This window comes from Pinus tabuliformis, chromosome 9 (assembly GCF_031772625.1).
Source record: "Pinus tabuliformis cultivar Carrire ecotype Pingquan chromosome 9, CPIR1, whole genome shotgun sequence".
Classification (NCBI taxonomy): Eukaryota; Viridiplantae; Streptophyta; class Pinopsida; order Pinales; family Pinaceae; genus Pinus; species Pinus tabuliformis.
This window is the reverse complement of record NC_142307.1, coordinates 664271124-664297362: the sequence shown is the minus strand read 5'-3', so window position 1 is coordinate 664297362 and position 26239 is coordinate 664271124. Positions and strand designations below refer to the sequence as shown.

The 26239-nt window shown below is 40.2% G+C and overlaps 1 long non-coding RNA gene across 1 annotated transcript in view; it reads left to right on the top strand.

Annotated features, from left to right (window-relative positions):
* The window catches only part of LOC149150419 (uncharacterized), a 163870-nt gene extending 151406 nt beyond the window's left edge, over positions 1 to 12464 (top strand). Inside the window, exon 3 of the long non-coding RNA XR_016263495.1 lies at positions 12387 to 12464. This is a non-coding gene — a long non-coding RNA (uncharacterized LOC149150419). The remainder of the gene's footprint in view (positions 1 to 12386) is intronic.
* Positions 12465 to 26239: the final 13775 nt, after the last annotated feature.

Here is a 26239-nt window from a genome sequence, read left to right as displayed (position 1 = left end):
TGGATAGTGGAATGTCTGACAACTTCATGAAGGAAGATGTGGGTAGGAGATCGGGGTTGAAGTTCGTTCTAACCCAGGCATCTTTTAAAGCAGTGAATTCAGAAGGAAGCAAATTCCTTTCGATAGCGGTAGATGATCTGATGAAGATTGGAAGTTGGCAAGGAAAGATGGACTTGACTATCATTAAGATGGATGACTTTAAAGTTGTAGTTGGCATAGAGTTTATCATTGAGCAAGAGGTTGTGCCATTATTGCACTTGGGGACATTGTTCATTCGTCCAGGAATGAAGGAGCCAACGATCGTTCCCACCATGGGACCTATGGCAAGAGAATGCAGGATGAAAACCATTCGTGTGGAGGTAGGACAACAAGAATATGAGGTTCATGAGAGGTTGGATTGGGTGGAGTCCATGCTCATGGAACACTCGAAATTGATAGCAGCATTGTTAGATGGTATTCTGAGTTTATCAGATAGGCCAAAGATGATGGATGCGGGGACTTGCACTGGAGAGTGTGAGGCTGTTGATGCCCAAACTTCTATTGTTGAAGAGTGTAGAGGGGATGAGGATCAACGTGAAGAGGAGTATGTCGATTTGGAGGAAGAAGATGTTGATAGATGGATTGAGAGTTTGGAGCCGAAACTAGACTGAGAAGAGGATGAAGTTGGAGGTATGTCGGTGGACCGAGATGGAACTGTGAAGACAAATATACCAAGCCATAATGATCCAGTTTCGATGAAGTTGATGGAAGAGAGTATGGGTAGGTGTTCCTATCCACCTTTGATAAAGTATATTGCAGGGAAGTATGGAGGGTTCATACCAGGTATGGGTGGATTCAGAGATGGCCTTGCGATGTGGAAAGGAAAGTTGTATGAATTCCCCAGACCACCATCGTTTTCAAGCTCATGAAGGAGATGGGATCACTGTAAATTGCTCGAGATATTTAGAACCATGGGAGCTTGAGATGCCATCGAATTGCACCTCATGATTAGTAGAATCGGAGGAAATATTGTGTGTCAGGGAAGAGGTGACAATTGTTGCACATGTTTGGGTGCATGTGTTCTTTTGGAGTTGATGCTACGGTCAGATTAGCTACCTGACTAGTCAATTGCACGAGGGGATCTAGCACATGTCATTCTTACAGGTTGCGATACATGAATAGACATGGGATATATGTCGAAGATGAGATTCTTCTGTGTTCTTGAAGATAGTTGATGCGAAGGTTGTTCATGATGAGGACAATCATGAAGCAACAACTTGGTCGGTATGGAGAGTGCGCCTGAGACGTGTTCGATGGAGAGAGTTTGGTGAGATGAGCGCGCAAAAAATGCACACAAGATGAGTTTGGTCAAGTGATTAGAACAAATTGGAGAATTTGCATGACGAGGGTGCCTAGACAAGGCGCACCCGAATGAAGACAAGGTGCACACAACCCAGATTCGCCTGACTGTCGACAAGGTGTGTCCAACTGAGACACGCCTGCTGAAGTTATGAAGGTAAATGATAAAGGATGAGATGTGAAGGCACACGACCAAAGGTGAACAAAAGGAAAGTTTGTATGCGACAACGATTCAACAAAATTTGGGGTTTATGCGCTGCGTGAATGCCCAACCGACACGTCCCTTAGAAGATACACCAGTGTTCATGGAGGGTGACTCATATATATATATATATATATATATATATATATAATATGAGAGGAGAGGAGTTAGAACATCAATCAACGGAAGATCAACAACCTATCATCGCATAGCAAGAAGGAGACAATAAAGGAAGAAAACATTTGGGTCTCACGAAAGAGCTCGCTCTCCAAAGCACGCTGCGGAACAAAGTTGTCCGAGCTTGTGGAACGAAGTGTTGTTGAGGGTGGTACATGATGCGGTATCTCTGTATTTAGGTTGTGTGCAGGTAAAAGTGTTGCAACTTGGTTGTTTATTGGGTTTGGTTGTGTTGCGCTAGTTGAAGGTTTGTAACTTATTTATTGTATATTTGTATTAGTGAAGGGTTGTGGTAGGGAACTGTTTGGAGTTTGGCCCAACTGAACCGAAGTCCATTATACACCGAAGTTTTATAGTCAAAGATTAGTTGGGAAATTGTTTTGAGAGTTTGCCCCTATTTTTGTACTTGATTCGTGCTATTTATGAATGACTGTGATTATTGCTGAAGTTAAGTTAATTGAAGTTATCTGTAATTGAAGTGAAGTTTTGATTGAGATTTGATCGAACACTAATTTTGAAAGTATAAGATATCAATCTCTCTATAGGGTACACGGTCTAGAGGCATAGTACGAGCATTAGTAAACTCAGGCTTCTTTCGCCATTAAGGAGAAAGCGCACCAGTACCATGAACCTCAAGGGACTCGGGAAGCTCATAGGTCAGAGGTGTGCCCCGTGGGGTGACACCCACATTTTCAGGCTAGACATTTTTAGGGGACTCGAGAAACCTCATCATGTTTTGAGGCTTATATTATGCCTTTCGGAGGAATATTGAGCCCCTCGATACTAAAATACTCCATCCTTTGGGGGACGACCCTTTATCTTTGATGGTTTTGTACACATTTGACATACCTTGCTTATTGTCTTAGTCTACTTTATGTTATGGAGGAAAAGTGACTTGTAATTTTTCTGAGTTGAGTTGGTGTTGCCTTTGCCTCTACTTGATCGAACCCAAATATTTTATCAGTGGAGGTATATAGCTTGCTTGGACCATGAGATTACCATGTTAAATTTTTTATCATGTAATAGCAGTCTCCCACTTCTGAATCATTCATGCTAATGGCGAGAACTAGTCTCTTCCGTTTTTTTCTTTTTGCCTCTTTCTCTATATTTTCTCATGTTGTCAACTTTATTTTTGGTTACCTCTCTTATGATTGATCCCCTCTAAGTCATTGTCATGAGTAGGGCACAACTTGAGATACTTCTTCCTAGATGGTTCTAGTCACCATGCTCCATCCTTGTTACTTCCTTGGAGCATTGGTTTTGGTTGTTGTATCCTGCAGATTGCAACTATGGGATTGCTTAATCATTTATGCAATGCATCCTTCCTCTAATATTTTGTTCCTTGACTTAGCTAGTACCACCCTAGTGTTGTAGCCAATTTTCTCTCTTTCTATATCTACCTTTTTCTATTGTTTTCATTCTTCTTTTTTCATTCTTTCAATATCTACATACTTATGTTAGATATTTTTGTCTTCACTAGTATGTCACTAGGTCATCACAACTCACACCTTTGCTTGTTTTGTGCTAGCATTGTCTCATGTAGGCTTTGCTTTTGCCTCTCGAAAGTCGCTTCTTTTGATGCTAGAGCTACCATGGTGATCGTATTTCCAAATCTTCACTTCATTATTACTTCACCAGTCTCCATATCTCTTGCACCCTAGGTAGCTACATGTGGGCATAGCTATCTCGTAGTTTTGTAGCTATTTCATGAACTTTTCCAGTTTAGATACCCGTTAGTTTTATCTATTTTTCAATTGACGAGGTCACTTGGATGATTGTGAGGATATATTCTTACCTCAGAAACCCCTCTTGGACTGATGAACACTTTTGGAGGAGTTGTCCAACTATTTAGCCCCTTTTCCGTTCACACATGTGGATGTCTGAACTTCTAGGGCCAGGCATTAGCTTGGTTGAGGGAATTTATTTCTACTAGAACAACCTTACCATGTTTTGGGTCTTATACCTTGGCTTTGGCGGTTCACTAGTCTTTGTCTCTCTTGCACCCTTGGTAGTTGTCGAGAAATCAATACTTATAGGAATTAGGGTTTGATTCCTCTTTCTTAATATTTACTTGTGATTTATGTTTGCTTCTTTTACTTCTTTGTTAGTTTATCTTTCATCAAGAAATTACCAATTTAAATGTATATGAAGACCACAAGAACAAGAGACACAAGATGTAGGCACTCAGTCAGGGAAAAACCCCTCCAAGGGGAAAACCCAGTCCATCTCCTCCACTATTAGATTCAAATCAAGATGAGACAATCCAAGACCTTTTAGACCTAGAGAGAGACCTCCTCTAATCACTAATTCAATCCATACTACCAATAGATGATCCCTGCGAAAGTCTCCAAGTGTCAGCTTCTTAGTTGTAACTCCAATCCAAAATTTCAGCCCCTAGCTACAGAATTTTAGCCTCTAGCTTCAGAATTTTAGCCTCCAGCTTTAGAATTTCAGATCTATAGTAGATTCAGAAATTTAGGCCTCAGCTACAGTCCAGTAACTTCACAACTGTGAGATAGAGATGCCCAAAAACTCGATCCTTGACTTCTACAACTTCTTGCTTTTCTCTCCTCAACTTCGCTCTTCTTTTCTGCCTCTTTCTCTTTTAGATTGAACTTGTTGAGTGTGTGCTACAAATGAGATGAGCTGTCTCTGTATATACTCTTTCTGTTGGGTTGAATAACCCCAATCCAGGCCGACTTCATGAGGACATGGCCGACTTGGTGTGGAGGTGACAAATGACTCTTTTGACTGAAAATAATTCTTTCTACATGATACAAAAGCCCAAGAAGGGTGTAATAAAATTGACAATGACTCTGTTGACTCATGACAAAACCTAGAAGCCTTCAATGGAGGCTTTAACCTAGAAAATGAATAAAAGAGCATGAAACCCATGCTTCAAAATAAATTTTCTTTTACAATAAATTTCTTTTCTCTTTCCTTTTATCAAATACAATTATGAAGAATGACACTAGTTACATTTTTCAACTCTCCTTTTTAACTTGGAAGGTATTCATAATTACATAAAGGTACATGAAAGATCTCAAAATGATATGAACTATGAAGAGTTCTAGCACACACAGTGCTACAGATTAGATACCTGACTAGGGTACTCTAATTGGGTGGGACTAAGGTGTACTCATTCTTTATCCACTTTAGGTACCATCAGGCTTTTAAGCTCTAACATCAACCTAGGGATCTAGGTGCATATCCAAGGACAGAGCTCCATGACCAATGCCACCCTCCCTACTTCTAGATCTAGACATCAATACATAGGCCGGCCAATGTCCTTCCAAGCACCCTGTTGCCACAAGATGCTCCATCTCTCCCTATCAAATAAATCTGTAACGTTGACCAATCCAGGAATGCTTCTGAAATATTCAAAATTCTTATTTGGAAGTGATTTCGTCAACACGTCAGCTACCTGTTCATTTGTCGAAATATATTGTAGCTTCACGACCCCATCCTACACCAAACTTGTCATGTAATGGTACCTTTTATTGATATGCTTCGTTTTGGCATGAAATACGAGGTCTTTAGACATCTTGATGCTGCTTTGATTATCACAATTTATCACAGTAGCATCCCGAGGCCTTCCAAACAAATTTGACAACTATTTTCTTAACCAAACTGCTTCTTCTACCGCTTCACATGCAACAACATATTCGGCTTCAAGACTACTTAAAGCAACATGATCTTGTTTTCTCCTCATCCATGAAATCATTGCAGATCCCAAACTGAAACAACAACTGGGAGTACTTCTTCCATCAGTCTCACTTCCACCCCAATCGAAATCGGTAAAACCTATTAATTTGACTTCTTTCCATCATACTTTAACCAGTGATGAATTGTTCCACGTACGTATCTCAAGATATGCTTCACAGCTATCCAATGGTCATGACGAGGCTCCAACTGAAATTGACTAAGAACATTTACAACAAAGCATATGTTTGGTCTAGTTTTTACCAAGTACTTTAAAGAGTCCACTAACTTACAATAACTTGTAGGATCGACGAGAGTAGAGTTAGAGCTTCTCAACTTCTTGAGATTTGTGATCATGAGTGTAGTCATAGGCTTGGAATCCATCATACCGAAATTTTGTAACATCTTGATTATGTACTTTCATTGACCAAGATATATCTCACTTTTTTATGCCATCATTTTCTTGCATTCTAGAATTCTGCGTTGCACACATGTAATAAACAAATCATCCACATATAAAAGTATAATAACTGGTTTATTCTTCATTATCTTGATGTAGAGGTTTTCATTAGCAGAACTTTTGACGAACCCAATCCTTAAATATCATCTGATTCCGATAAGTATTCATGGAGTTATGAATTTATTTGTTTTATAAGGCAATTCATCAAGGTGAGCCAGCAACCAAATAAACCCCACATGTGCTCAACGTTTTAGTATAGAAGGAGATGACTTGAGAGTCATTTCTCACACACACTTCTATCTTGATTTCGCTCCACTTGTCTTGGGTTTTAGTGGAAGAGAAATCTAGGAGTGGAAGCCCTAGATGTTGGAGGAAAGAGGACTAAGGGAGCTGCCCTAGAGGAGATGCTCTAGCCCTAGACGCTATCAAAGAAGAAGTCAAAAACGTTGTCAAGGAAGCATGCCCTAGCCGCAGTCTTGGAGGAATCTTATTGCAGTCTAAGAGAGGCCCTAACATTGTCCAAAAGGCAGCCCTAAACGCAGTCTAAGAGCAGCCCTAAACGCTGTCAAAAGGCAGCCCTAAATGCAGTCTAAGACCATCCCTAAACGTTGTCTAAAGGACAACCCTAAACACAGTCTAAAGGGAGTCCTAACGCAGTCTAAAGGGAGCCCTAACGCTAACCTACGATGCCCTAGATGAAGGCCTAATACGGCTGAAAATGTGGGCTGTAGGTGACCCTCAAATCAGGGACAACATGAGAGTTTGAGGACTCAAACATGCCCAGGACAACAATGCTAATAAATGGGACAGCTAGGCTACATGGTGCTGCTAAGACACATGGGACAATAGTAGGTATGGCAAGGCTAAGGGGACAACAACAAGGTATAGCATGACTGTTAGGGACAACAACTACACCTATATATCTAGGCAACAATGGCAAGGGACAACTGTATAGTAAATGGGACAGCAAAGGAATGCTGAGGCAAGCATGGCAAGCATGGACAACATGGCAAGCATGGTGCTGCAATCACATAAGACATGCTGTGTGTCGGCATGGTTCAGCATACCACTTGGGACAGTTGTGTGGCAACATGATCAACTTCAGAACAATGATGGGACAATAACATGTTGGGATAGAACTATGATGGGACAACAATGACATTGTGCAGCAATGGCACAATGGGATAGCAGCAATAGTAAGGTGCAGCAAGTACATGGTGCAACTAGGTGCAACAATAGTACTTGGGACAACAATGATTCTTGGTGCAGCAAGTACATGGTACAGTCATGATTGGTGAAGCATGATGAGATGCAACATAGTGATGATGGGTGCAGCATGGTGCAGCACGGTGAGGTTCAGCATGATGACGTGATTCAACACAATGATAGGTGAAGGTGTCACCTTGGAGAATCATTTGAGGCAGCATGTTTTCAACTGATCTCATGTATCATCTTCTTAGAGATGATCTATGCTCTTATTTGGATAAGTCAAAGTGTTGACTTCTGTTGTAAATGTACTATCTCTCTCTCTCTCTTTGCTGAACTATTGAAGAACATATAAGAAGAATTGATCAAGGGTTTCCCCAAATTGGGGTTTGTCCCTGGCTAGCGCCACATCTTGTGTCCTCTTGTCTAGGCTTGTCTTCTACGATTTATGTTTATGTTCTATCTGCAATTTACTTTAATGCTGATGTGATTGCTAATCTGGAAAAGATATTGAGCTAACTATGAAAATTGAAATAAATTGCTCTAGGCATAGAACATACCTAAAATTAACATGGTATCGGAGCTGAGGTGAAGACAAAGCCCAAGCAAGAGTGAAAGAGAAATCACCGAAGACAGTTGGGAAAGGACAAGAGGATCAGTGGATTCCTCATCCCTCTTCAAATTCACCTAGGGTGAAGTCAAAGCAGAGAATATTATCAGAATGGCACATCGGAAGCTTTTGATGACCTACCTAAATATCACTTCATTGAGAAGTCCGGATCTAAGGGTGGAAGGAAAGGCAGATGCCTTGGTTGCAATAAGTTCGACCGTTATGCGAAGGAGTGTCCGAATGGCAGGGACACATCTCTTGATGAAGATAACAATCATTCCATGGACATCTTCAATGATCCAAGGAATGACGGGTAATGCAGGTCATCAACGAAACAACCGACTATTCAAAGAAAGCAAGGAACCCCAGGTATGAAGAATCAAATGTTGTTTCTGATAAGATAAAGAAGTGTTATCTTGTATTGGCCCTCTCCTTCAGATTCTGTGGTAATTTGGCTTATTGATTGTAGTGCTTCAAGGCACTTCATCGGATAGAAGGGTGCTCTCTTTAATTTGGTAGAGATGGAAACAATCGTGAGATTATACTTGGAGTCGATGCCACCTATCCCGGAAAGGGTGTAGGGAATGTTACCCCTCAATTGAATGAAGGTAACTCGATTCATTTACATAATCTCTTTTGTGTACCTGTTCGCAAGAAGGACTTGGTGTCCATTTCAACAATGGAAGTCAAAGGTTACAGGTGGCATTCATCGATGGAAAGGTACGTGTTTGAAAATAGAATTTTCAAAGATGCTTTTACTCATGGGTTCAGGATTGGCAATTTGTATCAAGTTGCAAGATGGTCCATCGGGGACCATGTCAGTTGACACATCTCATCTATAGCATCGAAGGTCTACGGGTTTGGAACAACTCGAGGGGTTTGAGATTCATGATCAGGAATCTCATGTATGCAGATGGAAGAAAGCCCTCTATGGCTTGAAGCAAAACTCCCTGGGCGTAGTATGAGAGGATTGATAGTTGTCTAATGAAGCTGAGATTCACTAGGAGTGAAGCCGATCCAAACCATTGTTTGAAGGTTGTGGATGATAGACCTCTCATACTGGCGCCTTTTGGGGACAACCTCTTTTTGACAGTGCAAACCCTCTCATTTGCAAAAGTAAGAGGGAGTTGGATTCAGGATGTGGAATGGTAAACTGCAAGCCGGTGACTACCTCGAGGATCTTAACTTTTAGAAGTTATATGGTAGTGATGCGGGAACAGATTTGGGAAATGCCTCTGAATTTCATAAACTCATTCGTTGATGTTCTTGGTGAACTTCCGTCCGGACATATGATTTGCAGTTAGTATAATGAGCTCATATATGGTTGAGCCTCACTGGATTGGTGCCAAGAATCTTCTGAGATATCTTCTGGGCACAATCTCTCATGGATTGAGATACACTACCAGAAATATGAAGCTACATGATTATTCGAATGATGACTAGGCAGGCAGTGTGGAGGATCGTAAGAGCACTTCTGAGTGTTGGTTCTCTTTGGATTCTGCTTCGATATCCTGGATGAGCAGGAAGTAGAAATCGGTTGCTATAAGCACCGCTGACACCAAATACATAGCTACGAGTATGATCTCGTGTGAAGCTGCCTGGTTGCGGGAGCTCTTCAGTGAGCTGTACACATGATTTATACCACCGTGATCCTCTATGACAACCCGGGGGGGGTTCGATTATTATGGAATCCTGTATTCTGTAATTTCTCCAACAGATAGACATCAGATGCTACCTTATCTGGGATATGGTACGTCGATGAGCGAGGAGGCTCCATCGCATTGAGACTAATTTATAGGTCGCAGACATTTTGTCAAAGCCCCTGGGGAAAGGTCAAATCTGTGACTTTCCCGAACGACTTGGAGTTGTTGAGAGACCTTATAAGGGTCCTGCATGTTGCATGCATTGAGCTTTGGGAGCTCCCGAGGGCTTGGTGTACCACTGGAGCAACATGCGACCATAGGGTGACTCACCCTCCCCTAATGGTGCGTTGTGTACAGGGTGAATGGCTCAGCGTTCCCCTGTGATACCCCGAGGCGACTTAGGGACGTGATGAATGGTTTTCCTGTCGAGGCATCCTACCCATGCAGTTTGGGACTCATGGGAAGTACCTCTCATTTGGCCATTGAGCAGGGAAATGGGGTTAGGGACCATAATAGTACTATCGATGGACACATCGTTGTATCTACCGTACTCCCTATGCTAGGCTAACCTCCATTGATCTGGGATCAGTATGAGTGGTTTGAGACACTCTCTTGTGATATTGATTTGGGATCAATAAAACTGACTTCAGGTCAGTAGAGAATGGTATGAGACATTCTTGATCAATTTTTCTTCTTCATGGTTCAGCAGAGCTCAGCAGAGCAGAGAAGAGCAGAGCTCAGCAGAGAAGAGTAGTGTAGGGCACTGATGGCAGAGATAGTACAATCGGACATATGGATCAGCAGATGGAGTTCTCCCTAGTTGAGAGGGAGTGTTAAAATTAGCAACTAGGGCCAAACTCCATGTGGGTCATCTTATTTATGGCAACTGATATTTTTCTTGGATCCCTCTCATCGAGAGGTGTAGGATTGATCTAAAGATCATCCGATTCCGATAAATATTCATGGAGTTATGAATTTATTTGTGTTATAAGGCAATTCGTTAAGGTCGGCCAACGACCAAATAAACCCGCATGTGCTCAACGTTTTAGTATAAAAGGAGATGACTTGAGAGTCATTTCTCACACACACTTCTATCTTGATTTCTCTCCACTTGTCTTGGGTTTTAGTGGAAGAGAAATCTAGGAGTGGAAGCCCTAGACGTTGGAGGAAAGAAGACTAAGGGAGCTTCCCTAGAGCAGATGCTCTAGCCCTAGACACTGTCAAAGAAGAAGTCAAAAACGCTGTCAAGGAAGCATGCCCTAGCCGCAGTCTTGAAGGAATCTTATTGCAGTTTAAGAGAGGCCCTAACATTGTCCAAAAGGAAGCCCTAAACGTAGTCTAAGAGCAGCTCTAAACACTGTCAAAAAGCAGCCCTAAATGCAGTCTAAGAGCAACCCTAAACGCTGTCTAAAGGACAACCCTAAACGTTGTATAAAGGCAGCCCTAACGTAGTCTAAATGGAGCCCTAACGCTAACTTATGGTGCCCTAAATGCAGGCCTAATACGACTGAAAAGGTGGGTTGTAGGTGACCCTCAAATCAGGGACAACATGAGAGTTTGAGGACTCAAACATGCCCAGGGCAACAATGCTAATAAATGGGACAACTGGGCTACATGGTGCTGCTAAGACACCTGAGACAGCGGCAAGGATGGCAAGGCTAAAGGGACAAGAACAAGGGGACAACAACAAGGTATAACATCACTGCTAGGGACAGCAGCTACACCTATATATCTAGGCAACAGTGGCAAGGGACAGATGTATAGTAAATGGGACACCAAAGGAATGCTAAGGCAAGCATGGCAAGCATGGACAACATGGAAAGCATGGTGTTGCAAGCACATAAGACATGTTGTGTGTCAACATGGTTCAACGTACCACTTGGGACAGCTGTGTGGCAGCATGATCAGCTTCAAAACAATGATGGGACAACAACATGTTAGGACACAACTATGATGGGACAACAATGACATTGTGCAGCAGTGGCGCAATGGGATAGCAGCGACAACAAGGTGCAGCAAGTACATGGTGCAACAATAGTACTTGGGACAACAATTATGCTTGGTGTAGCAAGTACATGGTGCAACAATAGTACTTGGTACAACAATGATGCTTGGTGTAGCAAGTTCATGGTACAGTCATGATTGGTGAAGCATGATGAGATGAAACATAGTGATGATGGGTGCAACATGGTGCAGCACGGTGAGGTTCAACACGATGACGAGATTCAACACAATGATAGGTGAAGGAGTCACCTTGGAGAATCATTTGAAGCAACATGTTTTCAACTGATCTCATGTATCATCTTCTTAGAGATGATCTATGCTCTTATTTGGATAAGTCAAAGTGTTGACTTCTGTTGTAAATGTACTATCTCTCTCTTTCTCTCTGTTGAACTATTGAAGAACATATAAGAAGAATTGATCAAGGGTTTCCCCACATTGGGGTTTGTCCCTGGCTAGTGCCACATCTTGTGTCCTCTTGTCTTGGCTTGTCTTCTGCGATTTATGTTTATGTTCTATCTGTAGTTTACTTTAATGCTGATGTGATTGCTAATTTGGAAAAGGTATTGAGCTAACTATGAAAATTGAAATAAATTTCTCTAAGCATTAAACATACCTAAAATTAACATGCTTCGATTAAATTCATCATGTATGTTGCATATCTTGGGTATCTCTTCGGTCTTTTGCTTTCTCTGAAAGTTTCTGTAATTGCTCCATGCCCTTTGACATCTTCAAGTTTTGCTTTTAACCAATTTTGCATTTTCTTTGTTTCAAGAATGATTATAGGTTGAATAGGCTCACTTGGTCCTTCTTATTCTTGGTTTGTAGGTGTCTTGTCATGTTTCTATTCTTCTTGAAATAGAGGCACATCTTCTTCATCGGATTCGATTGGTATATCCTTGGATCTTTTGTAGGCATGGTTTTCATCAAATATAACATCCTTGCTAACTTCGATTTGTCTTCGTTCTTTGATGTATATTCTATAACATCCTTGCTAACTTCTTTCGCTTGTCTTTTGGAACATGAATGTATGCGGAACACCCAAAGATTCAGAGATGGCCTACACCTGGCTTCTTCCCTATGAATGCTTCTTCCGATGTCGAATTCTATGAGGACTTCTATTTTGTATGTATACTGCTTTCATGGCTGCTTCTCCCCATAGAAATTTTGGTAGATCTTTGATCAAATATCATAGTCCTTATGCATTCTTCAATGGTACTATTTTTCCTTTTTGCTACACCATTCTGTTCAGGGTTGTAGGGAACAATGAGCTCCCTCTTAGTACATGCTTCTTTACAATATGCTATAAGTTCTTTTCAAGTGTAGTCACCTCCATTGTCAGATCTCAAAGTCTTTATCTTTCTTTCAGTTAAGGTCTTTCTTTCGGTTAAGGTCCCAACTTCAGATCTAAATTCCTTGAACTTTTCAAATACTTCGTCCTTTGTCTTGAGAAGATAGAGCCATGTCTTTCTAGAGTGATCATCAATGGAGGTCACATAGTAAATATGGCCTCCAAGAGATTTATTAGACATGGGCCCACAAACATCAGAATGAATGAGGTATAATATCTCCTTAGAGCTTGTGTCATTTCTTGTAAAAGGTTTCCTAGTATTCTTTACGAAAGCACATCCATTGCATACTCCTTCATGGTCTTCCTTGATGTTGGGGATGCCCTTTACCATTTGACTAAGAGAGGGCATTATCTTGTAATGAATATTCCCATATCTTCTATGCTAGTTCAATAGGATTGATCTCCATGTGAACTAGGGTTGAGGAGATGGTGTTATAACTCTATATAGATTCTTCCTTCACAAATTCTAATAACCTTTGCCTTTTCAACACTTGAATCATTTCCCCAAACCAAAACTTTACCATCTAAAAAAGCAACCCTATCTCCTCTATCTTCTAAACAAGAAATGGAAAGCAACTTCTTTTTCAAACCTGGGACATAGAGGATGTTTTTGAGGTGTATCTTTGCTCCACTTTCTAGCTTCAATGATGAGATCCAAGGCCTAGTCAAATGATGTAGATCCAAGGCTCTTGACTGCATAGTTGTTGTTGTCTCCTAGCTCCACTGCATGTGATGATGATTCTCTTGATAGAGTATGAAGTTGTCCACTTTCTCCTGTCATATGTCTTGAGGCTCCACTATCAATGATCCATGCGTTGTTATAAACAATTGTATTTGCAACTGCAACCAATAATCCTTCACTCTTGATCCTTTTAGATAGACTGTAGATGATCCTTCCAATCCAACTTCCTGCAATTTTCATGATATTTAGTCCCAACTTCAAATAACTTGTCATTGAGGGAGAGACCTCTTCTTGCAAGAGTGCTTTTCATTCCTTCAATTGATAGCCAACAAAGTGATCTTCAACTAGCCCTTCTTTCACCTTAACTCTGAAACCATGTTGAGAAATCAATACTTATAGGAATTAAGGTTTGATTCCTCTTTCTTGATAATTACCTATGATTTATGTTGGCTTATTTTACTTCTTTGTTAGTTTATATTTCATAAAGAAATTACCAAATTAAATGTATATGAAGACCACAAGAACAAGAGAAGCAAGATGTAGGCACTCACCCAGGGAAAAACCCCTCCAAGCGGAAAACCCAGTTCAACTCTTCCACTAGTAGATTCAAATCAAGATGAGACAATCCAAGACCTTTAATACCTAGACAAAGACCTCCTCCAATCATGAAGTTGGCCCTTCTTTCCAATAGATGATCCCTGCCAAAGTGTCCAAGTATCAGCTTCTCAACTGCAACTTCAATCCATAATTTTGGTCCCCAACTACAAAATTTTGGCCCCTAGTTTCATAATTTTGGACCTACAGTAGATTCATAAATTTCAGCCCCAACTACAGTCCCGTAACTTAGCTCGTGTGAGATATAGATACCCAAAAACTCAATCCTTGACTTCTACAACTTCGTCCTTCTCTCTCCTCAACTTCTCTTTTCTTTTCTGCCTCTTTCTCTTGCTCGAGTGTGTGTTACAAATGAGTCGATCTGCCTCTATATATACTCTTTTTGCTAGGTTGAATAGCCCTAATCCAGGCCCACTTCATGAGGACAAGGCCTACTTGATGTAGAGGTTACAAATGACTCTTTTGACCCAAAAATAATTATTTTTACATGATACAAAAGTCCAAGAAGGGTCTAATGAAATTGACAATGACTCTATTGACTCATCACAGAACCTAGAAGCTTTTGATGGAGGCTTTGACCTAGAAAATGAATAAAAGAGCATGAAACCCATGCTTCAAAATAATTTTTGTTTTACAATAATTTTTTTGTTCTTTCTTTTCATCAAGTATAATTATGAAGATCGACACTAGTTACATTTTTCAACAATAGCTACATGTGGGCATAACTACTTCTTAGCTTCATAGCTATTTCATCAACTTTGCCACTTTATATGCCCGTTTTTTTAATATGGAAATTTCTGCCTTTTATTTTTGATGGTGCTATAACAGTGTCAATATGTCCCTTGTTTTCTCATCTTGATTTGTTCAACTAGTGTCCTTGCTAGGGATTCAATGTCACCTTCTACCCTCCTAAGGGTAAGTCGTTAACATGACCATTGTAGGATAATAACCTATTTTGATAGCGTTGTTACCATTCTCACATCTTTTGCATCCTTCAACAAGTTGCAACATGAAGACACCTCTTTTTTTAAATATAAGTATAATATTTCTAACTATTCTTCCTTGGTTTTTATGCATTTCACTTATGCTTGCTTCTTAACAATATTCCTATCTATTTTGTTAAGCATATACCCCCTTCTTATGGATTTGACATGTTTTGGCCATGACTCTTTGGGTGTCACATTTCGTAAGGAAAGTTCATAGGTGGTGGTACATATATCCCAAGACATTGGTCACATTATTCGAGGCACAGTTGGGGAACTTTTGCATGCATGGGCATTCTTGTTACATGCCAGGTGCTCAACTAGTGACAACACCTCCCTTGTTTTTTTGTCTTGATTTTGTTCACCTACTATCCTTGCTAAGTAGCTGACATCACCTTCTCTCCTTAATGTAAAACGATAACATAGTCATTGTAGGAATGTATCTTATCTTGGTATTGAGATTACCATGTTCATATCTTTCGCATCCTTCAACAAGATCCAAGATCAAGACCTCTGTTTTGTTCAGTGAATTATAGTTATCGTAATTTTACCATTTTTCCTTGGCTTTTTGCATTTCATTTATGCTTCTTGCTTAACACTACCATTATCTAGCTTGTTCAGTATGGAACTCCCTTTTATGTATTCAACATGTTTTGTCTGGGGAATCATGCAAATGATTCAATGATTGGTCACGTGGCATCACATTTCATGGGGAATTTCATAGTTTTACATTATAGTGCACATATCCCAAAGTGTTGGCATTCCTATCTATCTTGTTAAGCATAGACAACCCTTCTTGTTGAAAAATGTGTAACTAGGTTCGATCTTCATAAATATGAAATGTACTTTTGATTCTTGTATATTGTAAAATGAAAGAAAAAATTTATTATTATTATTTTTGAGTATGGGTTTCTTGCTCAAGGTCTTTTATTTTATAGATCAAGCACCCATTGAGTGCTTCTAGGGTTTGTCATAGGTCAAGAAGTCAAAAGAGTCATTGTCATAAGTTGAAGACCCCATCGGGCAAATTGTAATTTGTAAAGAAAATTATTTTTGTCATTAAAAGTGTCAAAATACCCTTCAAGACCAAGCTGGCCTGGCCGCTGGCAAGTCGACCTAAAGTAAGGAGCTACGTCCACCTTGAGAAGCCTATATAAAGGAGGAAATTCGACTTCCTTGGAACACATTCATCACTCACTCATTCAAGCAAAGGAGGAAGAAGAAGAAGGCAACGAGGAAGGAAGAAGATGAAGGAAACTTATCTTTTGGGCTATTTTTCTCTCACATGTACAAAGGAAGGCTAGGGTTTTCTTCTGCCGGTTCGATATTGAAGAAGGAAGGAAAAGAGGGTCAACGAAGGTCACAATAAGCCATCCTCAAGCTCCAGAAGGAAGAGAAAGCCAAGTGAAGGTCCGAGGAAGCCTTGGGATGCCAAAAGAAGTTGACATGTGTTACTGCAACTGCTGCAGGAGGGCCGCAAATTTCAGATTGTAGTAGACTCCAAAATTCTGCCGCTGAAGGTCGAAGTTGTGCCACTGGAAGAGATTTGACTAGGTTTGACTTGGAAAAAGGAAGAACATCATCAGGAAGGGTTGGGCTTGGTCTTGGAGGGTATTGGTCTTGGTCTAGAGGTCCTAGAATTCATCAATTGAATAATCTATAAGAAGAGAAGAGATTTGAGGGTTTTCCTCTCAAGTGGAGAGGTTTTGGCCCTGGCTTGCAGCCTATATTCTTTGTTATTGTTTTTCTTGTTTTGGTAGCTGTTTGATGATACACAAACATAATAACAAGTAAAGAAGCTAAATAAGTAAGAAAATTATAAAGACATCACAAGTAATTATCAATAAAAGAGAAATCACTCTAATCATTACCCTTTAGATTTCTAAGCATGGTATCAGAGCTAAGGTTGGCTATGGGCATTATGAAGATCTCTACTACATTGAAGAAGTTTCTAAAGAATTGTTCAAAAGTAGCAAGTCATCTCAAGAAATGTATAAAAAAAGCATGGAATCTCCTATTTACTCCAAAGAAGGAAGTGACCAAGACAAAGGATGAAGGACTCTTCTCTGCACTCACTGGCACATTTCAAGATGAGAACATTTGGGTGATCGACAGTGGAGCATCAAGACACATGACTGGTCATCACAAGAAACTAAATACATTGTCAAAAGGGAAGTCTTCTTCCTTCGTAGAACTTGGTGATAAAAGAGCTATCCTGTGAGAGGAATCAAATCAACCTCGATAGAGCTGGAAAATGGAGGGAATATTCATTTCAACAACATCGTATTTGTTCCAGGTTTGCATAAGAATATACTTTCCACTTCAAGTCTAGAAGATAAAGGTGATAGAGTGGCTTTCATTGATGGAAAATTTGTAGTATGGGGTAAAAACTCAAGCATAGAAAATACTAGAGTGTTTGGGATTCGTGAAGGAAGACTTTATAGGTTGCTATCTCCCCTTGCTCAAGCCCTAGTTCACATTGAAATCAACCCATGTGAATTTTGGCATAGAAGATTCGGTCATCTCCATTTCAAGATCCTTCCAACTCTAAATTCAATAGTAAATGGAGTCCCCGAACTGAAAGAAGATCGCGAAGGTGTATCCAAGGGATGTGCATTGGGTAGGAACACCAATAGACTATTTGGAAGCAGTGCTTCATGATCAAAATAAATCTTGGATCTTATTCATTTCGATGTCTGTGGTCTTATGACTCCTAAATCACTTGGAGGTCATCTATATTATGTCACATTTATAGACCATCATTCAAAGAAAACTTGGGTTTACTTAATGAAATCCAAGGATGAACTATTTACCAAATTTCAAGAATTCAAATTTGAAGTAGAGAACCTTACAAAAAGAAGAATCAAGATATTAAGATCCGATAATGGAGGAGAATATACATCCAAGGAAATCATTTCTTTTTGTAAGGAGTCTGGGATTAAGAAGAAGCTGATAGTCCCATATAATCTCGAACAAAATGGAGTTGCAGAACAAAAGAATCGATCCATTGAAGAAAGTGTAAAAGCAATGCTACATGATCAAGATTTACCAAATTTTTTGTGGGGTGAAGCGACAAAGACAACTGTATACATACAAAATCGAAGTCCCCACAGTTTCTAGATAAGAAGACTCCTAAAGAAGTGTTCATTGGGAAGAAACCAACTGTAGATCATCTCCAAGTTTTTGGTTATCTTGTCTATATTCATATACCTAAGGACAAGGAAAGAAGTTGGATCCATCTGGCATGAAGGGAACATTTGTGGGCTACAGTAACTCTTGTAAGGCCTATAGGATCTATATTAAGGAAGGACACCGAATAGAAGTCAGTCGAGATGTGATATTTGATGAAAGTATTGCATTCAAGAAATCAAAGGATCCCCTTATGGACTCTGATGGTGGAGAACTTCCGGTATTTGAAGAAGAAGTTGCTAGGGAAGAAGAAGAATCAAACCATGAAGATGAAGGTCCCTGTGAACCTATACAACTTGTTGTAATTCCCGAAACTAGAAAAAGGCTTAATTGGTTGAAGTCTACACTTCTAGACACAAAAAGTCATGGAGCAACTGAAGGTGCATTCAGGGAAAGCGAAAAGGCGAAACGATATTCTAGGTATGCAACCTACATGACAAAACTAATTGAAGCAGAGCCGTCGACTTTTGAAGATGCTGTCAATGACCAAGAATGGAAGGATGCCATCAATGAAGAATATCAATCAATAATGAAGAATGGAGTGTGGGAGATCGTACCTAGGCCCGAAGACAAATCTGTGGTAACTTCCAAGTGGCTCTACAAGATCAAACATGTAGCAGATGGAATATTGATAAATATAAGGCAATATTTGTGGTTAGGGGCTTCTCTCAACAAGAAGGCATCGACTATGAAGAGACATTTGCTCCAACAATAAGGTATACAACTCTTTGTTCGTTGGTCTCTTTGGTAGCATCGAAGGAATGGAACATCCACCAAATGGATGTCAAGACAACATTCCTGAATGGAACAATTGATGAGGAAGTCTATATAGAACAACCCTTGGGATTTGAAGTTAAAGATAGAAAGGCATATGTCTACAGATTGAAGAAGGCATTATATGGCCTCAAGCAAGCACCAAGGGCATGGTATGCTAGGCTTCCCAAAGAGTTTTGTTGATCCAAACCTTTATATTAAGGTTGTGAAGGGAGAGTCGGTAATCATTCTTCTGTATGTGGATGATCTTCTCTTGACAAGTGTGGAAGGTCGAATTGAAGAATGTAAGAAGCAACTAGCAACAAAATTTGACATCAAGGATCTAGGGCTAATTCACTACTATTTGGAACTGGAAGTTTGGGAAGGACTTGATAAGATCATCTAGGTCAAGGAAAGTATGTGATCAAGATGTTGAAGAGGTTTGACATGATAGATTGCAAACAAATGACGATTCCGATGATCACAAACTTGAAAAGACTAAGGAGTTCTGAATCGATCACAGTGGATCCTTCCAGGTATAGACAATTGATTGGCTCACTAATGTACTTGGTGAATACTCGACAAGACATATGTTTTGCAGTAAATGTTCTCAGTCAATTCCAAATGGATACAAAGCATGATCATTGGATAGCAGCAAAACATATACTGAGATATCTTCAAGGAACCATCCATTATTGCCTTAAATATGATAGGAGGAATCATGTCCACTTGATTGGATATACAAATTCTGACTGGGAAGGTAGTGGGTAGGATGGAAGAAACACTACAAGAGGATGTTTCAGTTTGGGATCCTCCATGATCTCATGGATGAGCAAAAAGAAAGATACAATTGCTTTGAGTAGTGTTGAGGCTGAGTATATTGCAGCTTGTGAAGTAAGCAGAGTAGCGGTTTGGTTGAGGAAACTGCTATCCGACCTATTTGAAGGACGATGGACCCTACAGTGATACATTGTGATAACACTAGTTGTATACGATTGTCTGAAGACCCAATGTTTCATGGAAAGGCAAAACATATCAACAACAAGTATTACTATATTCAGAAGCTAGTACAAGATGGTGCGCTGCAACTACAATATATCTCCACCAATGAGCAGGTCACTGACATGTTGACAAAATCTCTTCCTAATAAGAAGCTTGTGTATTTGAGGGACAAGCTTGGTTTGGTTGATGTATCCTCCCTGGTTGAGAGGGAGAGATAGGCACATCATTCTTGTCTTCACTTAGGAAGATAGAATGGAGGATTGGGTAAGCATCTGACATCCGATACTCTTTCAGGATGAGGTAGGGGATCCAAGATAAGAGTAGTCGTGGACTGATATTCTTTGAGGACTATGCAAGATAAGAATAGTCCAAGGAAGGCCATACTCTGTGAACACATGGGTGGGGTATGTACCTTGAGAGACTATGATGATGGTATCTATACATCATTGGTCTTGCCAGCTTTGTGCTCTGATCTTGTGGAGAGACACAACGGTTAGTTAAGGCCTTGCTATATGACAATGCTGGTTGATATGACGCTATACAGATGGGTTTCCAATCCGACTCTTCTTACGAGATCTCTTAAGATTGAGAATGTCCATGTACCATTTATGAATACCTCCCTAGTTAAGAGGGAGTGTTGAAAAATGTGTAACTTGGTTTGGTCTTCATAAATATGAAATGTACTTTTGATTCTTGTATATTGTAAAATGAAAGAAAAAAATTATTACTATTATTTGTGAGCATGGGTTTCATGCTCAAGGTCTTTTATTTTATAGGTCAAGTACCCATTGAGTGCTTCTAGGGGTTGTCCTAGGTCAAGAATTCAAAAGAGTCGTTGTCATAAGTTGAAGACCCCATCGGGCACATTGTAGATTGTAAAGAAAATTATTTTTGTCATTAAAAGTGTCAAAATACCCTTTAAGGCCAAGTCGCCCTCACAGCTAGCAAGTCGGCCTAAAGTAAGGAGCTACATCCATCTTGAGAAACCTATATAAAGGAGGAGGAAACTCGACTTCCTTGGAACACATTCATCACTCACTCATCCAAATAGAGGGGGAAGAAGAAGAAGGCAACGAACAAGGAAGAAGATGAAGGAAACTTATCTTTTGGGCTATTTCTCTCTCACACGTAGAAAGGAAGGCTAGGGTTTTTGCAACTGGGCTAGGGTTGTCTTTTGTAGGTTTGATCTTGAAGAAGGAAGGAAAAGAAGGTCAACGAATGTCATAATAAGCCACCTCATGCTCCAGAAGGAAGAGAAAGCCAAGAGAAGTTTTGAGGAAGCCTTGGGAGGCCAGAAGAAGCTCACACGTGTTACTACGACTTTTGCACGAGGGCCGGCAATTTAAGACCTGCAGTAGAGGCTGAAATTCTATAGCTGATGGTGGAAGTTGTGGTATTGGAAGAGATTTGACTGTGTTTGACTTTGGAAAAGGAAGCACATCATCAGGAAGGGTTGGACTTGGTCTTGGAAGGTATTGGTCTTGGTTTAGAGGTATTGGAATTCGGCAATTGAATAATCTATAAGAAGAGAAGAGATTCGAGGGTTTTCCTCTCAAGTGGAGAGGTTTTGGCCTTGTCTTGTAGCCTATATTTTGTGTTATTGTTTTTCTTGTTTTGGTAGTTGTTTGATGATACACAAACATAATAATAATTAAAGAAGCTAAATAAGTAAGAAAAGTAAAAAGACATCACAAGAAGTTATCAATAGAACAGAAATCACTCTAATGATTGCCCTTTATATTTGTCAACACCTCTTATGTATTCAATACATTTGTGTAGGGACTCTTGGGGATGACACTATGATTATCTCTGTGGTGTCACATTTCGTAGGCATTTTCATATTTCTTATTGTAGTACACATATCCCAAGGCATTGGTCACATTTTTCGAAGCATATTTGCGCAACTTTTTCATGCATGGGCTTCCTCTTGACATTTCAAGTGCTCAAGTAGTGTCAATACCTTCCTTGTTTTTTCCTCTTGATTTTGTTCACCTCGTGTCCCTGTTAAGTAATTGGTATCACGTTCTCTCCTAGATGTAAAACTATAACATGATCATTGCAGGATTATAACTTATTTTGGTATTGAGATTATCATTATACATCTTTTACATCCTTCAACAAGCATCCTGCATTTCATTTATGCTTCTTGCTTAACGCTACTCTTATCGAGCTTGTTAGGCATGGACCCTGTTTTGGCTTGGGACAATGGGAGATGATTCTATGCTTATTCATGTGGCATCACATTTCATAGGTCAATTTCATAGTTGACGTGGTAGTACACATATGCCATGACATTGGTTACATCATTCAAGGCCCATTTAGGCAACTTTTGCATGCATGGGCATCCTCTTGACTTTCCATGTTGAATATACTTGAACGACCTCCTATTTCATCATCTTTCTAGCTATTTTGCACTAGAATAGAGCTCCAAACCCTTTGTGGACACACCTACTTGCTGTTTGTGAACACGTGGCTTCATTGTTTTTGACTCAGAGAGGGTCATTTCATAATTTTAGGAGCTCACTTGCTTGATTTTTAGGATATATTGTTATGTTTGAAACCCCTCCTTGGACATATGAGATATTTGGAGGATCTTTCAACTTATTTGGCCCTTTTCACTTGACGTGTGTGGACCTCCCAATGTCAAGACCCAGGCTTAGGCGCTCAAACGTGCTCGAGTTAGGCCGACTCAAGTTTGGTGGAATGACTTGCACGACATGAAGAGTGCACTGGAGACGAGTTTAGTGGAACGACTTTGGTGAGATAGGCACATGAAGAGCGCGCCCAAGATGAGTTCTGTGAGACAGGCACATGAAGGCACACTCGATAGAGGACAAGGTGCGCCCAGTCGAAGACAAAGTGCGACCAGCCGAGACACGCCCTTCTGATTTTCGAAGGCACACGATTGAGGAACGACGTGAAGAGGAGTATATTATAGAGAAGTATGGAGTGTTCATACCAGGTGGGGGTGGATTCTTCTCCAAGATGAGGAGAGATGACCTTCTGATGTGGAAATGAAAGTCGTATGACTTCCCCATACCACCATCTTTTTGAAGCTCACTAAGGAGATGTGTTCTTGTGGAGTTGATGCCATGGTTAGATTAACTATCTGGATAGTCGATTGCATGGGGGGATCCAACACATGTCATTTTTACAGGTGGCGATACATGCATATACATGGGATATATGTCAGAGATGAGATTATTTAGTAATGATGAAGACAGTTGATGCAAAGGTTTTTCAGATGAGGATAGTCTTCAGGATTCGATTAAGCAGTTTGTCGCGGGGTGTGTTGTCGAGGAAGTCTAACGATTTCGATGTGGGGGAGGATGCCAAGTCTTTAGGTTAGGCACCTGAGCATGCCAGTGTTAGGCCGAGTCGAGTTCAGTGGAACAACTTGGTTGGCACGAAGAAATTTCCCGAGACGAGTTCGATGGAAAGACTATAGTGAGACGAGTGCACGAAAAAAACACTTGAGATGAGTTTGGTGGAGTGATTGGAACAAATTGGAGAGACAACATGACGAGGGTGCCTAGCCGAGGAGCACCTAACTGAAGACAAGGCGTGCCCAGTGGAGATGAGCTCGACTGAAGACGAGGCGTGCCTAGCTGAGATGCGCCTGCTCGAGTTGTGAAGGTACACGACCAAGGATGAGACACAAGGGCACAACACTGAAAGTGAATTGAAGAAAAGTTTGTATGCAACAAATTATGCAACTTAATTTCAAGTTTATGGTCGGCTCGAACGAAGGAAAGTCGACTCGAATGCCCAACTAACATGTCCCTTGGAAGGGACACGAATGTTCAAGGAGGGTGACGCATATATATAAGATGAGAGGAGAGGAGTTAGAAGATCAATTAACCAAATATCAACATGTCATCGCAAGAAAAGAAGGAGAAAATGAAGGAAGAAGAGAATTGGGTCTCACGAAGGAGGGCATTCTCTAAAGAAAGATGCAGATGGAAGTTGTGCAAGCTTGTGGAACGAAGTATTGCCGAGGGTGGTACACCAAGGGGTATTTGTGTATTGAGGTTGTGTGCAGGTTGAAGGGCTGCAATATGGTTATTTATTGGGTTTGGTTGTGGGTTGCTAGTTGAAGGGTTGTAACTTGGTTATTGTATATTTGTGTTAGTGAAGGGTTGTGGTAGAAAACTGTTTGGAGTTCGGCCTTATAGAACTGAAGTCTGCTATAAACCAAAGTTTTGTGTATTGAAGTTTTATAGTCAAAAAGCAGTTGGGAAATCGTTTTGGGAGCTCCCGCTCTTGTTTATGGAAGTGTTATTTTTGTACATGATTCGTGGTTTTTATGAATGAATGTGATTATTGTTGAACTTGAGTTAATTGAAGTAAACTATAATTGAAGTTAAGTTTTGAAATGGATATTGTAGATCGATTTGATTGAACACTAATTTCCCAAGTATACGATATCGGTCTCGGTATAGGGTACATGGGCTAGAGGCATAGTGCGAGGATTAGTAAACTCAAGTTGGTTTCTAGATTAAGCGAGGATTAGTAAACACAAGTTGGTTTCTAGATTAAGGAGAAAGCGCGTTAGTGCCACACAACTAAGGGGACTCAGGAAGCTCTTAACTCAGAGGTGCCCCTAGGGGGCATGCCAACCACATTTTGAGGCTAGATATTGGCTTGCTCGAGGGAAGCTATTTCTAGGAGGGAAACCTCACCGTGCTTTGAGGCTTCTACCATGCCTTCGGGAGGGATTTAGGGCCTCTTGATCCTAAAAGAATTTATCCTCTAGGGGATGACCCTTTATCTTTGATGGTTTTGTTTCCATTTGGCATACCTTGCTTATTTTTTTAGTTTCCTTTACCTTGTGGATGACAAGTGACTTTCTTGTAAGTTTTCTAGGCCAAGGAGTTGGTGTTGCCTTTGCCTCTACTTGAACCAACCCAAAAATATTATCAGTGGAGGTATATAGCTTTCTTGGACAATGAGATTACCATGTTTGAATTTTTAGCATGCAATTGTAGTCTCCCACTTTTGAATCATTCATGGCAATGGCCAGAATTAGTCTTTTCCATTTTTTACCTTTTTGCCTCTCTGTATTTTCTTGTTTTCTGAACTCTATTATTGGTCATGTCACTAGTGATTGATTCCCTCTAAGTCATTTCCATGACTAGGGCACAATTTGAGATACTTCTTCCTAGATGGTTCTAGTCAACATGCTCCTTCCTCTTTGTTACTTCCTTGTAACGCTGGTTTTGGTTGTTGCATCCTGTAGACTGCAACTATGGGATTGCTTAATCATTTATCTAACACATCATTCCTCCAATAATTTGTTCCTTGACTTAGCTAGTACCACCCTAGTGCCGTAACCAAATTTTCTCTCTTTCTATATCTACCTTTTTATATTGTTTTCATTCTTCTTTTCTCATTCTCTCATGTTAGATATTTTTTTTCTTCACTAGTATGTCACTAGCTCATCACAACTCTCACCTTTGCTTGTTTTGTGCTAGCATTGTCTCATGTAGCCTTTGCTTTTGTCTCTCGAATGTCACTTCTTCTCACGCTAGAGCTACCATGGTGATCAAATTTCGAAATCTTGCCTTCTTTGGTGCTTGACTAGTCTTCGTATCTCTTGCACCCTAGGTATCTACACATGGGCATTGCTATCTCATAGTTTCATGGCTATTTCGTGAACTTTTCCACTTTATATCTCCTTTATTTCCATCTATTTAACAATTGAGGAGGTCGTTTGGATGATTATGAGGATATATTCCTACCTTGGAGACCCCTCTCTTGGACTTATGAACAATTTTGGAGTTGTCCACCTATTTAGCCCCTTTTCACTTCACACATGTGGACATATGAACTTCTAGGGCCAGACATTGGCTTGCTTGAGGGAATTTGTTTCTACAAGAACAACCTTACCATGTTCTGGGGCTTATAAACTTGCCTTTGGTGCTTCACTAGTGTTTGTATCTCTTGCACCCTAGCTAGATACATGTGGGAATAGTTATCTTTTAGATTTATAGCTATTTCATCAACTTTACTCTGCCTTTTCTTTTTATTATGCTAAAGCAGTGTTAATACTTCCATTGTTTTCTCGTCTTGATTTTCTTCACCTTATGTCGTTGTTAAAGGGTTGATGTCACCTTCTCTCCTCCGAAAGGCAAAACTCTAACATGATCATTGTAGGATTATAACCTATTTTTGTAGCGATGTTACCATTCTTACATCATTCACATCCTTCAACAAGCTGCAACATCAACACACCTCTTTTGTTAAATATAAGTATAATAATTCTTACTATTCTTCCTTAGTTTTTATGCATTTCACTTATTCTTTATTTTTAACACCATTCATG